The following is a 15,703-nucleotide window of genomic DNA, read 5'->3' on the forward strand; positions in this document are numbered from 1 at the left end:
GTTCTGAAAAATCACCTAAAGCTGTATGTACTGGAAAATCACCTAAAGCTGTATGTACTGGAAAATCACTTAAAGCTTAAGCAAATGTACATCAGGATAAATGCACTTCAGCATATGGCAAATGTATCAAGATGTCAGGCTCTGTGAGAGCAATCTTGCTAGTACAAGACACCAGAATCTCTACTCTACCGTTCAGTCAGAGAGGTTTGTATCATCAGTGATACCACAACACCATATCACACAGCTACGACCTGTCACAGTTGAGTTCTACCTCACTCCTAATCAGGGGCTGAATTAGAAAAGAAACTCTGAGTGCACTACTGTGTTTACCTGTAAATTTACAAAATAGCTGCACACGTAAACTTTATTATTTATGAAAGTGATCAGTAAGATCTGTACCTGAGTGACAAATTACGTATTTATACAACTTAGAACATTTTATCACTTATTTACCTGAAGAAATCATAGGGCAGAGATCAAAGAGCAATTTGAATATACAGGGGGGGCCTCCGTGGCTCAGTTGGTTAGCGCACTAGCACAGCATAATGACCCAGGAGCCTCTCACAAATACGGTCGCTGTAAGTTCAAGTCCAGCTCATGCTGGCTTCTTCTCCGGCCGTACGTGGGAAGGTCTGTCAGCAACCTGCAGATGGTCGTGGGTTTCCCCTGGGCTCTGCCCGGTTTCCTCCCACCATAATGCTGGCTGCCGTCGTATAAGTGAAATATTCTTGAGTACGGCGTAAAGCACCAATCAAATAAATAAATAAATGAATATACAGGAATCTAAAAGTGGATTTTGATGCATTGTTGCGACATGACAATGAATGAATATGTTTGGATTCTGGCAGAATTGGCAGAAATGAACTTTGGTACATGTAGTTCAATCACAATACTACAAATTATACAGGTACCATCTCACCACACCCCTTCATCTACATGTCTATACATGTATGCGTAATCATTTATTTATTAATATTTATATATTTGATTAATGTCAATTGGTTAATTTACGCCATACTCAAGAATGTTTCACTTAAACTGTGGCGGCCAGATTTGTAGTGGGAGGAAACCGGCCAAAATCGAGCCAGGGGGAAACCCATGATGATCCGTAAGTTTCTGGCGATTCCTTTATGCATATGCCCACAGAGGAAGTCAGCATGCGTTGGACTGATATGCACTGGTGACAGGCTCCAAAGTTATTAAGTCGCGGTCTGGCACACTAACCACTCAGCCACACTAACCGCTCCGCCACGCTAACCGCTCCGCCACGGGGGTCCCCATGTGTAATGAAGTATGTATTCAGTAATTATCTGAAGATTAGGAAATGCACATAAATGGTCCACAGGTTGCCTTGTTCTGAATCAGAAATTGCCTTGATTTTAACCAGCAGCAGTCTTTCCAACCCAACACAATTCCTTGCTAATAATTAAAACACGGTGGAATTACATGCGTAACTTCCTCGAGCGCTTTAATACCGCCTTATTTACCATCCACACAAAATAACCATCATTACAGACATTTAAATGCAGCACAAACAGGAAACAGAAAGCAATATAAGTTTTAAACTTAACTGGATACAAAAATTATGACTAATTTTACATGTGCTATCAACTACATATGTAATCAGACTGCCAATATCATAGATCATGTGGACATGTGGATGTATGACAGAGGTCAGGGAGGTTACACGGACACAAACACGTCTTCAAACTCTCAATAACTACCTACTCAATTAACTCGCATATTTAACTTGTGTTTATCGCTGTGCTGTCATTCTTCAACCTTGCTGTGTTCACGTGCAGATGTTTGGGATCAGGGCTGATCGACCATGTATGGTCTTTTTGGCATATATACCCACGTAAATGCATGACAAAAACAAAACACTGCTTCCAAACATGTATATGGATGTGACAAGGTTGGAGAAAATGTCAAAGTAAGTTATTTTTGTCTTTTTATTTGCTTGGCTTAATTCTAGCATGCATGTTTGTCTGCTTGTCTGTCTAAGTTTTCTATTCTTTTTTAATTCAACATTAGCTCAGCAGAGGACATCGGACAGGACATCTCACCCAGGAATATTATATGGGATTGATGGCACAGAAAGGGCACGTCAATGAGGGTGGTGTGAATGCTGAGCGCCAATCAAAGTGCAACTGTAAGTGTGACTACAAAATATAAGTGTGGTTACAAAGTCTAAGTGTGGTTACAAAGTCTAAGTGTGGCTACAAAGTGTAAGTGTAGTTACAAAATGTAAGTGTAGTTACAAAACGTAAGTGTGGTTACAAAGTGTAAGTGTAGTTACAAAATGTAAGAGTAGTTACAAAACATACATGTAAGTGTGGTTACAAAGTGTAAGTGTGGTTACAAAGTGTAAGTGTGGTTACAAAGCGTAAGTGTGGTTACACACTATGACTGTAAAATTTGACTGTAAGTTTTCAGCTTAAGAAGAATTTCACTTGAGGCAGCACTAGCTCATGCATCCAACACAGGACCAGACGGCTAAGATGGGTAACATTCTATAAAGTGTCAAAACATTCTCTGCCCAGGTTTTAACACCACTGCACAGGAAAATACAGGTAAGTTCCTATTGTCTAGTATAATAAACTAAGCCTTTACTGACTATATTCAGTAAAACTTCATTGTAAATCATGTACACATTACAACTGCTGAGTGCAATGGTGTTAACAGGTAGAGCCGCAAAGTTTAATACATGTACCTGCCATATATGGGCGTTACATAAAGGTGTAACCTACGGCAACATTACCAGTATGTTTTCCGATATGATACCTGTGTGGTTTCTAATATGCTACCTGTATGTATTCTAATAAACTAATATACTTCAGTTCACAGGCACCTGATATTAGAATACACATCCATGTACATACCTGTATGGAATGAGCTATCCTTATTCTAAGCTGGGAGAATTATCTTGCTTAATACAGCAGGTAAGGTTTCCATATAAACCTTTCAGCATTTAATCCGCATTCTGCTACAAAGTCCATGTATGTGTAACGCAGGCTAAACCCAGCATGTCCACACCTGGACCACTTTTAACCACCTGAATGTACATGTACATGTATATCACGGTACATGTCCAGGTCGGTATCAAAGTGCATGAAGGTAAATTTTACTTGTGCTATGTAATTTCATCAATTCATCAAATGAATAATCATGGTATACTAAAAGCGACCTTTCATACCTCCTTGTTTTGAGATTTCTTTCTCCAGGTGTGTTAAAAATAAGCAGATGACACTGGTCCCTGTGTTATGTATTTACACTGTCCAGGTCCATGTGTTCATCAACAAGGCACTTTAAGGCTGTGAGAGCCATACTTAACACGTAGCCAGGCAACCTGTGTTGTAGTAGTGATCCAAGCACTTCTCACATACTTCCTATCTTCATTCATCAGCCCAGTGTGTGTACCTACATACCTACTACAGCTGAGTCATACATGTACATGTAGGCTACACATCCCCCCCCCCCCCCCCACTTCCCAGGTGGAGTAAAATCAGGATGGTATACATGTGTGCCTGTGTGTGTGTGCTAACATCTGTAAGTCTACAGAACCTGTACTACAGCTCCCTTATACAAGCCCAAACTGAACCCATGATATAGCCCCATGAGGAGTGAATCTGCAACGCAAGCCTTACCTTAGTTACACCTACAAAGAATTTACAATCCTCCGCATTTTAGGATCTACCTTGTCTTTTGTATAGCATGAATATTAAATATTTCCGTAGTTTGCAATAGGGATTACTTCTTAAGTATTTAACTACCTTGCAACTTCTATCATAAACATGTTGTTGTTTAATACTATGTATAATGTTTAATTCTACATGTGCCTTAAATTACAACTGAATACATATGTTGATGCAGGCACCTGTAATTAACACACCTCCGGTACAGGTGAAAATGAGGAAAATCCTAAATCAGTCCTGTCAGACATCTGCTCAAGGGATGGCCAAAGTTGCATGCATTTCCTGACAGAAATAAAGCAATCATTTTCATTTTAACAAGCAATGATATACATGCAAAAAGGTGGTTTTCATTTTCTTAAAAATTTTTTTTTTCTCTAAACTACATACAACTTCAACTTTCAATAAAACAAAAATGTAAACAAAAAATACCTATTAAAATTTCATCAGGTACCAATGTACCGTGTAATGAGTGGGCTGCAGTGTAAGGAGTGGGCAACTGTGTACACACTGTAACGAGTGGGCAACTGTGTACACACTGTAATGAGTGGGCTGTTGTGTACACACTGTAATGAGTGGCTGCCGTGTACACACTGTAACAAGTGGGCTGCTGTGTACACGCTGTAATGAGTGGGCTGCTATGTACACACTGTAACAAGTGGGCTGCTGTGTACACACTGTAATGAGTGGACTGCTGTGTACACGCTGTAACGAGTGGGCTGCTGTGTACACGCTGTAACAAGTGGGCTGCTGTGTACACGCTGTAACGAGTGGGCTGCTGTGTACATGCTGTAACGAGTGGGCTGCTGTGTACACATTGTCAGTCTATATGTTAAACACACTGAGTATACACCAATATCTATTCATTAATCTACCACAAGATTCTGACATATAAATTGTGTTATCAGATCCATGATTTACATGTAAATGTTTATCATTGATATGAATGAATGAATTATTATGGCTTAACGCCAGTTTACCATTGATATGAATTACATATATAGAAGCTTTGATCAACATGTAACCTTCAGAAAGGCAACAGGCAGTAGATCAGGTAATAACAGCGGGTATGTAGACAAGAACATGCTGACAAGAAAGCTTAAAACCGAATTTGATTACTTTGTATTAAAATTCTGTCCAGTAGTTCAGGAGATATCTTTAAGACAGGCAGCACACAATGAGAACTGCGAAAAATAGACAAATGAACAGGCAGACAGACAGGCAGACAGACAGGCATGATGTTGTAGTTATGGTCATCGTAATTTAGTTTGCAATCACATTTGCAGATGAAGATATCTTCAATAAATACTCTTAATATCACAGGGATGCTAGCTGGTATGGGATCGACACGGGAAGATGCACCCCACCCCCCCCACCTCCACCGCCTCCAGATATTAAGTTGAATGGAACATACATAATGATGTAAGGACCACATGTCCATGTACACTGTACAGAGGCTGGGTTGTGCTGAAGACGGATGGATCTCAGTCAGTTATACATATATATATATATATACATTCATTCGGGTACACTGTGTGACATTTACATACATGTACATTGATCACTAAAAAGTCTGTAATGGATATTCCAACTGGCTTTCCATAAAAGCCATTAGTCCAAAGTTTTTTACTGGAATTCTGATTGAAGTTTGTCTTACTTTGCACTTGTTTTTTCTTTTCGTCTCTGTGTTAAATTCCTTAACATCCTCATCTTTTATTTCATTATCCAGCATACTGTGACTCTTGGCACATCTGGTTTGTATACTTAAGACATGGCAAAGTTGAGGTAAAATACAGCACAATACCAGAATGTTTGGTATTGGGCTCTGAGTCAAACCATATCAGACTAGTTACTTCTCCTGACTTCATGTTACAGGGCACTTCATGTTACAGGGCATTTCATGTTACAGGACACTTCATGTTACAGGGCACTTCATGTTACAGGGGACTTTATACATACACCACAGGTACACATACAGCACACTTGATATGTGCCAGGGCTGTTTCTGAGGGATCAATGTGACCTTTACCAAAGGTCATCTCCCTGGGAGTGGTCAACACTATAAGGTCATTCCATGCACCCTGACTGGTCTAAGGCCTGGGAGGAGTGTGTCTGCCCACTGATGACCACACAGAATCCTGTACTGTTCAGATGTGCATGTCTTTCACAGTCAAATGGGGTTAACAAACCCCCCAAATCCCATGGCACTGATCAGTCCATCAGATATCCCACAATGCCGAGTTACATGTAAATCCAGTAAACTTAACACAACCTTGGTCCTAAACTGAAAACCCACAGACTGGCTACACTAAAGGTCCAACCTGCAGTAGAACAAGTTGCTTTCTTTTGTGAGGCTACAGTTCCCGTGCTTGATAAACCCCTCAAAAAATGTGACACACATGTAATAAAGGAAAGAACACAAGAGTTCACAGCAATTTGGACGACTCTGTCACAGGTGGGAAGGAGTTTTACAAGTTTTCCATTGGTATGCATGACCAAAGATGGGGTTTGAACTCTGGCCAGGCCACCCCTAGTAGTATACATCATGGAAATCCACCCAGCCTGTTTGCATTCGCTTGTCATCATACCCACCTAAGCCTACACTGACTACACAATGTTATTATGCGCATACATACCTTCAGGCCTATATATTTAACAGGCATGGGTCCAGCCATACGTGGGAAGGTCTGTAGCAACCTGCGGATGGTCGTGGGTTTCCCTCGGGGGTCTGCCCAGTTTCCTCCCACCATAACGCTGACCGCCGTCGTATAAGTGAAATATTCTTGAGTATGGCGTAAAACAGCAATCAAATAAATAAATAAATAAAATTAACAGTCATGGGAATTGGAGGTCAGACAAAAGTCTGAAGTTCCTCAAAAACATTTGAAAATACCTTAGCCTACCTGTAAATTACATGTAATTATTTGCTGAGATGAAATCAGCAGCTTTCTCTTTTTCACATTTTAAACATGAAAGCCTGCAATCAGCAAAATGATGAAACATTCCCATGCTCCATATTATAAGGCCACCTGAGTGACTACGAATCAAATGTGTCTACATGAAAATTTGTGATTTAACAACACATAATCTACCTATCAATTCCTTACTACAATGCATTGTACATGTATATATATATATATATATATATATATATATATATGTATGTATATATATATATATATACACATGTACAAAGCATTGTATTAAGGAATTTATAGGTACATTGATAGGTACAAAAAAACAAATATATAGCAGCCTTCCACAAAACAATCATTCTGATACCAAGATAATCTAATTTCCTGGACCCACAGCCCGCAGTCTCTGTCCTACATAACTATGTGTAATTTTAGCTACGAGAGCTCGCAAATGAATTCTAATTTGAATTTGATAGCTAGCTATGATGAATCACATACCAGTGCTGTAATTTATAAACCTCATGTGTGCATTAAAAGTACACACCCTATAGCCACGTACTGGTGAAAAAAGCCTTCCACACGCCACATGTATTAAATGTCTGCACAAACTTAACAAGTGTTTTTTCAACTTCCTTATTTGCCCGCTGGCACCTGATAAAGGTCAGTTTGACTCGAACGTATACTTCGTCACTGGCCTCAAGATGAATAAATAAAGCCTTGTTTATTATTTCAAATTGTGTCAGAAATCACAAAGCCATGGATGTGTGCCTACCTATATCATATATATGTATACTTTTTCTGTTATCTGTGCATTTATAATGCTGGTAACAAAATGTACTGCTACACAGATGAGGTCCATCAAAATGTGCACACATGGCTGACAGACTGGGTTTGTAGCTACTCTATGTAACTGTCAAACTGCTGTCCCACTTCTGAACTTGATTTTGAATTCGAAACTAAGGTAACACCAGACAACAACATTGGAACAAACCAAGAAGTTCAGTAAGTTTTACACAACGTTGTTTGAAATGACACCATATATCTCCTGATCTCTGATGAACAGCACACTTATTAAGGGTCAGGGAAAACGAAACTAGGAAAGAGTAAACAAAGAACAGGTCAGCAAAACGAAGACAATAAAGCGCAATAAAGACGACTTGCTTACCTTCGCTGTAATAACAACCAGCGGAGCACTAGGTACTCGTAGCGAAGAATTTCTGGAAAATACCACAAAAATGTCACAGCTCCCGTCTGCTGGGTTCTTTATATCGAGTTCCAGAGAGTGAAATGTCAAAGTTTACGGCTGGTTTGGGCGACGGTTGCTGAATGAGTGAATATAAATCCGAGCGTGCAATTTGACTCCAGACCGGCCGATACTTGCTGATTTTCTCCACAACTTCGCTGTGAAATGCTGTCGTTTTCTTATCCGCCTGCAATCATAGATCTGCGTACACCATCCCTAACTCAAGCCGCCAGTCACTCGACAGCTCACTTAGCCTGCTATTAGTGAAACTTTCACATAAATTGACGGAGAAATTTCTCAGGCTGCTGTTTAGAAAATCAGTTCGTACAGCTCACGCGGAGCTAAAAATAGGCACCTAATCTTGCAGCTGGAAATGATTTATCAGAATTTTTGGATATTTTTAAAAAAATTCTGTGTCACAAAGTAAAATATAAATGAAATCCAAAAGACACTTTAAAGGCGTACACAGGGCTTTAGAAACAGCGGTTGCAAGAATAATCATATCCCCTCAAGAAAGTAAATTTCTTTTATTCGATATCAACAAAGGTAGGGGATTCCCATAAGAAGACTACTCGCTTATCTCCCTTTGAGACCAATGCAGGAAAGAGTTTCAGAGTTATGTACCTTGAATTGATACTTTTTAAACCCATCTTTATTAGGTCGGTTTTTCCTTTCCTTTCTCCAGAGCTTTTTTCAACATGTTAAGAACCCAGAGAAATCCTGATGATGACTAACACAGGAATTGCCAGGCAAATCACAAATTCTGATTATGGTAAATACCTGGTCCGAAGTTTTTAACTAGAGCTATCAGCAGATATTAATTTAGTATAAGCTTTTTTATTATTGACACAACATTTACGTCTGCCAGCAATATGGTCGTGGGTTTCTCCCCGACTCCGTCCGTTTTTCTCCCACCACAATGGTGGTTGCCGTTGTACTGATTTCTGTAGGCCTATTCTTGAGTGAGGCGTAATTCAACAATTGCATAAACAAATAAATATTTTATTGACAATTATTCAAATGGATTGGATGGAAGGTGCTACGACTAACACAACCATATCCTTACAACATTTTATACAAGAGTTGACGAACACACTGTTGTAATGTAATGATATAGCAGAAAAATACAACACGGGGACGGAGTGTTAGCAGAAAAGTATAGACGGGTGGGAAAACAAAAGGTGGGTAGCCTATAGTGTGAGTTAATACGGGAGCGCATTGAAAATCAAAATGCACCACTAGTTAAATAAGTTAGGTAAAAGATCTATTTGCAATACATTTATGTACGCTACAGCATTGAAAATCATTGCACTGTTGCCATGGAGATGTTCTGCCACAGTGTTACATCATGTACGCTGGATTACCGCCCATGATGACTAGTGGTGTTAGTTGATCTGGGACCCGTTTCACAGAGCCCATGTAGTGGTACGTCCTCGTAACTACCACGGAGACGTAATAACTACAAGCCTGGTCGACATGGAAGTTAATGCACGTAACGTTACGTGCACTTTGTGAAACGGGCCCTAATGTCCTTGATTGGTACGCGTTGGGTCCTACACATCAAAACTGATAGTAATATACATGTTAAAACAAAAACAGCTGTCTGACCACTGTAAAAGATATTTGTCACAAATATCCCGTTCACATGGGCAAAATTTAATCGAAAGCCAGTTGTAAAAATGCGTGCATTCACAAGACCATGTGGCCAAGCCGGTTTTAAGCCAGTTCAGGAAATTGCCCGTTCACAGGGTCACATTTAAGCCGGTTTGGTAATTTGCAACGTCATCCTGACCTCCACGTATTTTGGGCACAGGGCACAGACAAACAAACTCAAGCCCTGAAACTGACTTAAAACCTCGTCCCTAGCTGGGCTAATATTTTCTGTAAAACACCAATGTTTTGGAGAAAACGTGGAAATGATTTACTGAAAATTTAAATGTGATAGAAAAGATGCTAGCCCTAAACGTATGCGTGTGTATAGGTCCACGATATATATGTTACTAACACATTAATGCGTGTGTCTTTATAAATACATGCCATGTGTCGTTAATATCTGCAGTGTGCCATCTAAACAGTAATTCATAAACTGATGACACTCCGTGTTGAAGGCTTAAGCTAAACCACTAAAGATTAATCAGGAACTATCACCATTAGTTAACCAGAGACTAAAATGTACATGTACATGTATGTATGCTTGGGGTTTTGTCAGTCATGTCACGACGTGGAATCATTAGGCGTGTGTACATAATGTGTCTTCTTGTGGCAGAGCGAGTGCTGCCGCCACTGAATTATTATGCCGAAGACACCAGACATGATACCCCACCCAGTCACATTGTACTGACACCCGGTCAATCAGTCATGTTTCTTTGCTCTGACCTCTCGGTGCTGAGTGCAAAGCGAGGCAGCAGCAAGTACCATTTTGAAAGTCTTTAGTATGACCCGCGTTTGATCCCTGAATCTCTTGACTTGGAAGTGGACGCTTTAGCTATTAGACCACCGAATCGGTTGCGAATAAAATATTTCGATTACTCTGGACTGGTACTGATAAAATAATGCAAGTTATTGATAATAAGTAATTATTTATTTACTTATATATCATTCTTGTCATGAATTTTCCAATGCATGACAACTTGGGCCATAATGCTGTGATTGCTTCCTCTTAAATTGAGTCTACCATAGAGGGCTTTCTTGTTTTTGGAGTTACAAATGTTGCTTCCCTTTAAATGAGCCATGCTATAGTGGGCATTCTTGTTTATGGAGTTACAAATATTGCATCTCTTTTAATGAGCCATGCTGTAGTGGACATTCCTGATTTTGGAGTTACAAAGATTGCTTCCCTTTAAATGAGACATGCTGTAGTGGACATTCCTGATTTTGGGGTTACCAATGTTGCTTCCCTTTAAATGAGCCATGCTGTAGTGGACATTCTTGTTTTGGACTTACAAACATGGCGTCTCTTTGAAAGAGCCATGCTGTAGTGGGCATTCTTACTTTTGGAGTTACAAAGATTGCATCTCTTCAAATGAGCCATGCTGTAGTGGACATTCCTGATTTTGGAGTTACAAAGTTTGTAACTGTGCAGACGGTCTCTTAACCGTATTTATTATTTCACACAGATTTCTGGAATCTGACAATTTAATATCACTTTTATAGGCGACATGTAGCTAACATAATACAACTATCAACAAAATTTGACACACATCGACCATGTCTAATAACATGTTCGACTTTAAATTCATTTTTTTATTTTTTAAGTCAAAATATCTTATAAAATGTACCACCATGATGTGTAGTCCAAATTTTCTATATTTGGCTGTCTTTTAAAAACACGCCCTACTTACTGAAGGCCTAAGTCAATGGCATCTGCTTCTTTTGAAAACAGTCCACCTTGGTTAAAGATCCAAAGACGACTTCATCTGGTCATCTTTCTTATAAAAGTGTTCAACCCAGATTTAAAGTAGACAGACGTACAAATCACTTTAGGTTATCTATTGCTAAATTTCTTGTGAAAACAAAGGTCTACATGTATGTGCCTTTGAAAAGTATAAGTAAGGAAGCAAAACGACGATGCATGATGTTATGATTGGCGGGGAAAAGAGCGAGATGAAACCGAGGCTAGAGTGATAGTGAGCCGAAATGGAGGCTACTGTGTTAACACGAAAGTGTTAGCACCTGGAAAGTAATACGTAGATCTATTTCTGTGACCACAATCAGAAAAGCTGAAACTCAAAAAAGTTCAGAAAATTGGTCTTGATTAAGATCTGCCACTAGTAGCCTTGCATAGCAACTATCCCGGCCTCAGCCACCACCCTTTCCAGAAATGCTGCCACCACTTCCACAACCAAGACGTCCACGTCCACAACACGGCCCTCCACCTCCACAAGTCACGCCTCCGCCTCCACAGCCGTCTCCTCAGCATCGTCATCCCTCGCATTCGTTTAAGCCGCATTCTCCAAATTAACGTCAAAAGGTGTGTCTTCCGCATTTCTTCCACCGAATTTACCCTTGCCGTTCACAGTTTCAAAGCCCATGTAAAGCAGCCATCCACGAGTCCCCGAACGGTTTGTGTGAGCGTCGGCGTGCCCTGCCGTTACAGTAGGACACAGACGGTGAACTGGGACGTAGTGAAGTGTATGACATCGAATCAGTGACGCAGAAGATTCCACTGCAGCGTCAACAGCTTGACGTCACACACGTCACATACGTCACACAGAAATATGCAGAGTGTTCTTCATAGATGAGTCCCCAGCACGTACTACGTTTGACGTCACGCATCAAATAATTACGGCATGGAAATCCTGCATCAGCCTTAAACCATGGTGGTTAAGTGCCTCTCCAGGAACGATGATTGAAATGTAATAGACATATCAATGGACACTGGAATGTAACTGAAAGTATAATTTAAACAAAAAACTTCTGCCAATTTTTGTACGATGTGTTTCATGTGGTGGAAATATACCCCATCGCGGACAATTTTACTTTCCAGTCTATCAATATTGTTAGGAAATATATCATGAAAGTTTTGGTATTACATCTAGAAAGGTGGGGCTCATTTAAAAAAGCTGCCACAACCGCTTTGGTGACCTAATGGTTAGAGCGTCAGCCTCGAAGTCGGGAGATCCAGGATCCAAGATCCGATCATACCACAGACTTTGAAAATTGTATTTGTTACTGACTGGCGCTCAGCACAGAGAAGTTAGAGCACGGAAATATGACTGGTCGGTCCGATGTCAGTATAATGTGACTGGGTGAGGGGTGTCATGTCTGGTGTCTTCGGAATGATGACAGCAAGTAATTTGGCGGGATGGCCTCGACCTTCTACAAGAAGACAAATTACCGGTATATGTACACATATCTAATGACTCGTCATTCGGCTGAAAAGGTACGACGTAAAACCCCAAGCACGTTAAAGCTGTCACAACACTTCGCCCAGTGCGTTTACTCCGGACACTGGGCAACAGCGGTCATATAGTGGGCGTTCACATTCTCTCACCCTATATGAAGGTTACTGAGATCATATGTGGCAAATAATGTATATAAAACAAGAAAGCGCTGGAACAATCTTGGCTTCGATCCGGTAATTTGAATGGATTACATTTTAACTTGATCATGGTATGACATCAGTGCGAGTGCAGCTGTAATTTCACTAAGAGTTAAGTACGAAAAATTAAATGATTAGTCCAGCCATTTTCTATTTCCATCCAGCATTTTGTCGGTTGTGTTGACCATTCAGCTAATGACATTTCAGGAGTATGGTGCTGTCTATCATCAACATTCAAGTACAATTTGGTAAGGGTGATACTCTGTAGACATCAGACTGTGTGCAACAGACAACGCTTTGCCTTCAACATGTAAAGTGATGACTATATGTAAAGTGGTGTACATGTATGTATTTATACATCTGTGACTGCTGCAATGGCGGCCAGCATTATGGCGGGAGGAAATCGGACCTGGGGGAAACCCACAATCATCTGCTGGTTGCTGGCAGACCTTCCCACGCACGACCGGAGAGTAAGCCAGAATGAACTTGAACTCAGAGCGACCACATTAGTGAGAGGCTCCTGGGTCATTGTAGCGCGGCGGCACGATAATCACCTCGGCCACGCCGTTCCCTTGGTGTTTATCTACAGGTGTATACCGATATGCTGTTGTCAGGCAGTGGTGGGGGATGCTCTGAACGGTTTATTTATCATTCTCAACCTGCACCCACAGCTATGTTTTAAACTCTAAATCATGTTAAATATTTGCTGACGATAAAGCTATAAACATGTAGCGCATAATGAAAATATCCGGTTACTGTTTTGTGAGTGAGTGCTTGGGGTTTAACATCGTATTTAACAATTTTTCAGTACTATGACGACGAAGGAATCCTAAGAGTGCATGTAATGTGCCTCCTTGTTGCAGGACGGATTTCCACCGCTCTTTTATCTACTGTTGCTTCACTGAGACGACTTACCGAATACAAGTAAGCCGCATCGCCCGAGCCATTATTCTGATACGGGTTAACCCCAGGATCGACGCTGGATCTACTGCTCCCGAAGCGGACGCTCTACCAACTGTGCTAGAAGGTGGGGGGGGGGGGGATCTGCTGTTTTGTGAATGGGGGGGGGGGCGGTCTGCTGTTTTGTGAAATGTCTCTCTTGAATATTTATTGATCAGTAAAATTCCAGATAAAGATAATGTAAAGGAAACATTGATGAGAATGAATGAAAAAATTTGGTTTGCAACATTTGTTTTAACACAGTATTCTATGCACATTTTCGCCGTACATCGTATGTTCCCGTGATGCATCCTTAAAGAGGTGGTTCTAAGGTAAAAGTGGTAGCTGATAATTTTTCTACTTTCGAAAGGTCTTTTATGCATTAAAAGGGAATTTAAATTTCTTACCTAGATGTGTGGATTGGCCTACCATATAATGCTTTTGGATTTAGTGTTTCGGTATTTGTCAGGTGAGACTCCTTATCCACTTGTGAAAACTTTCAGGTATAGTGTTGGAATTTTTGAATGTTGTCCATTAAGTAGAAATCTATACACACGGAGAAAAATGTCAAACCGCTGGAAAAACGCAAAAATATACATGATTTCATTCTGAATTTTTGGTAATCTGTAGCCACTGTATACCTGTGCTGTACCTGGTTTCCTCCCACAATGATTCTGGCCGCCGTCGTATAAGTGAAATAGTCTGGTTTCCTCTCACAATGATTCTGACCGCTGTCGTATAAGTGAAATAGTCTGGTTTCCTCTCACAATGATTCTGGCCGTTGTCGTATAAGTGAAATAGTCTGGTTTCCTCCCACAGTGATTCTGGCCCCTGTCGTATAAGTGAAATAGTCTGGTTTCCTCTCACAATGATTCTGGCCGCTGTCGTATAAGTGAAATAGTCTGGTTTCCTCTCACAATGATTCTGGCCGCCGTCGTATAAGTGAAATAGTCTGGTTTCCTCTCACAATGATTCTGACCGCTGTCGTATAAGTGAAATAGTCTGGTTTCCTCTCACAATGATTCTGGCCGCTGTCGTATAAGTGAAATAGTCTCTATTACGGCGTAAAACACCAATTAAATGAACAAATACATGTATAGTAACCACTGCAGGCTTGGTGTAAACCTGAACAAATCCGCCACGTTATCAATCAATGTTTAAACCAATCAGTTGAGGGCTATTTATATATGCAAAGAAAGCACCTGTTTCCGCAAACACTCTCGCAAAGTCTGTTTCTCGCAAACACTGTTTTGCCCGGAGTACGAATGGCACGACATGGTGATTCTGCTTTGTTTATCGTGCCGTGTCCTTTAAGAGTTCCAGACTGACCGTTGATTTTAGTTATTGAACAAATTGGCCGAGGTTGTTTAGATCTGTTTGCAGCATTGTCCCGAAAATGTTATGTTTATATCATTTCTTGTCTTTTCTTACGCGACTGTCCTGCACGAGTTAACTGGTTAAGTTTATTAACCCCAGCGAGAGTATCGAGAGGGTGATTCGAACCTTTGACATCTATTATATTGATGATTAAGGCGTTAAAACTCTCTTTTATTGCATATCTATAATGTTTCTATGTAAATTCTTCTTATATATTACGTAGCAAAATGTCGATAATAAACTTCATTAAAGGCTTGAATCGAAGGATTAAGGATCACCCTAAGGAGTCAGACTGACGGGTAACCAAACCCAAGCTGAACAAGTGTGACAAACCACTAGCGGCCTGGTCGTATATCCAAAACAATACTTGGTTCAAAATTGTCTCGAACTTGTATCTGAGTAAAGCTGGGTAACCGAGGCTCATCCAATCAGTGAATGAGGAAGTATCTTTCACAACCAGTTCGCTATGGTATAAAAGACCTATCACTTTGGCTGA

The 15,703-nt window shown here is 40.4% G+C and overlaps 1 protein-coding gene across 2 annotated transcripts in view; it reads right to left on the minus strand.

The window, feature by feature from the left end:
* The window catches only part of LOC135462667 (LHFPL tetraspan subfamily member 2a protein-like), a 33,779-nt gene extending 25,607 nt beyond the window's left edge, over positions 1–8,172 (minus strand). The window contains exon 1 of one of the 2 annotated variants that reach the window (XM_064739892.1): positions 7,773–8,172. The gene's annotated coding sequence lies outside the window, so the exon portion shown is untranslated. Of the gene's footprint in view, positions 1–3,196; positions 3,292–7,772 lie in introns of those variants that run through there. The other variant, XM_064739893.1, reaches the window with a different exon arrangement.
* Between the last annotated feature and the right edge of the window lie 7,531 nt (positions 8,173–15,703).

This window comes from Liolophura sinensis, chromosome 2 (assembly GCF_032854445.1).
Source record: "Liolophura sinensis isolate JHLJ2023 chromosome 2, CUHK_Ljap_v2, whole genome shotgun sequence".
NCBI classification, from domain to species: Eukaryota; Metazoa; Mollusca; class Polyplacophora; order Chitonida; family Chitonidae; genus Liolophura; species Liolophura sinensis.